This window comes from Empidonax traillii, unplaced genomic scaffold (genome assembly GCF_003031625.1).
Source record: "Empidonax traillii isolate 1590-97213 ecotype Southwest subspecies unplaced genomic scaffold, ASM303162v1 scaffold80:size1517328, whole genome shotgun sequence".
In the NCBI taxonomy this organism is placed as follows: Eukaryota; Metazoa; Chordata; class Aves; order Passeriformes; family Tyrannidae; genus Empidonax; species Empidonax traillii.
The window spans coordinates 1,250,070-1,251,935 of NW_020955273.1; the positions used below are offsets into that span (position 1 = coordinate 1,250,070).

Here is a 1,866-nt window from a genome sequence, read left to right on the forward strand (position 1 = left end):
CACTGAGTGCATTATCCATTGTTAAATGATTGATAAAAATTGTTAAATAAGGCAAACACTATATTCAGTGTAGTGTAATGAGGCCTATCAAGCAGGAGAAATACTTCTCATTGTGATATTAAAATTAAATGTAGCATTTTAAAAATTCTTGACATAAATAAAGAGGTTATTTATCTGGACCAATGCTTTCTCTGTAAGCCCAGTGTTCTGTATAAGTCATTGCCAAAGCACATATTTTACTATGTAGAATACCTTAATTTTCTTCTTCTCAAATGCATTTTGAACTTGAAATCAATAAACATAACATAGTTTGCAGCCATGTGGTTTTCCTACATAGGGCTGTAACAGCTATTGCAGTCTTATTTCACATGAGGTTTTGCGTGTCCATAAGAATTTCTTTTTCCACATAAAATGTGATACATCCACTCATATTTAATTGCCTATGGTAAACACAGTTTTATTTCTGACTACATGAAAGTGCTGAATTTAGCAGCTGTCTCTATGTGCACAGTTATTCACATACCCTTCCTTTCCACTCCAATTCTAATCAAGAATATTCCCAAGCTAAAGGAAACAAACTAGCAGGCCTAAGACATGCAGTACCTGTCATCAGTGTACAAAGCAATGATGGAGCCAGTATTATATCCAGTTGTCTTGGGTTACTTTTCCTGATGACAAGACGGTCAAGGAGAGCTGAATCTTTTGAAATGAGTTTACATTAAGGCTCAAAAGCAGACTATCTACATACTTACCCACTCTAATTGCATAGCCAATATAAGGTCTATCTCTGAATATCACTGACTGGTTTTTTAATTTTAAATCCATGGGTTTCATCTTTTTAATGATGTTGCTCTACTCTTTTGAAACTGACCTTTAATATAAAATTGTCTGTCATCCCTTATTTAGAATGTGACAGAGACTTACCTGCCTGATGAAAGAGAAACTTTCATCTTAATGTAACCAGTAATGTTTCCTGTTTTGTTAAATAATTTTCTCTGTTTTCTATACCCTTATTTTTAAATTTATTAAAACCATTCCTTCAAATGTTGACGTAAGAGTGTGGATCAACAGTTACCTACTCACCTTAGGAGCTGGATTATGGAATAGAATTCATCTGTAAAAGTAAAGATGATGTATTGTTACCAATGTCTTTGAAAATCTGAAATCCTCTTCTACCTCAACTTTCATAGCTGTTCTTCATAGTATATGTTCTCCTCCTCAAGGAATTCCCTTAATTGGTTTTTGTTTGTTTGTTTTCAGTAGGTGGTTTTTTTTTCCTTTTGGTAGTTCCTTCTCCTTAGCTTGTGATAGATAAGACTTCAAAATTAAGATCTTGACAAATTCTCATTTCCCTCTTAGCTCCTTCTCTCATTTATCTGTGATCTTATTTCCTGAGACAATTTCAGCTAAATAGAAGGGCAGATGGTTCACAAACTCCATTTCTTGTCATTCATTTCCATTCAGTCCTACAGAGGAGCCTATTTAGTTCACATCTCCTCCTTGTTTCTCTGCTCTTGTTCTTATAAAAACACAATCCAGTGAAAATGAGATAGTTTACTGAAAAAATGGCAACCAACTAAAATAAAAACTTATTATAACTTTTGCTGTCAAAGACCAATCTATATTCTTAATTTCAAACCACCCAGGGACACCTAAGCAACATAGCAGCAAGTAGGTATAATAAAATGTCCCAACAGGAGCTCATCATACTAAAAGCAAGGGCTCTTTCCTTCTTTTTGTATATAAATTACTTGCCTAATCTTATCTAACGACCTCCAAATCTGTAATGTATTTAAGTTCACTGAAACTTTGTGAAACATGCATCCTATAATTTAACTAAGGTTCAGTGAGATTAATTGGTTTAGG

General features: G+C 33.8%; 1 long non-coding RNA gene across 1 annotated transcript in view; it reads right to left on the reverse strand.

Annotated features, from left to right (window-relative positions):
• The window catches only part of LOC114056074, a 6,752-nt gene extending 5,234 nt beyond the window's left edge, over positions 1-1,518 (reverse strand). The window contains exon 1 of the long non-coding RNA XR_003570901.1: positions 1,084-1,518. This is a non-coding gene — a long non-coding RNA (uncharacterized LOC114056074). The remainder of the gene's footprint in view (positions 1-1,083) is intronic.
• Positions 1,519-1,866: the final 348 nt, after the last annotated feature.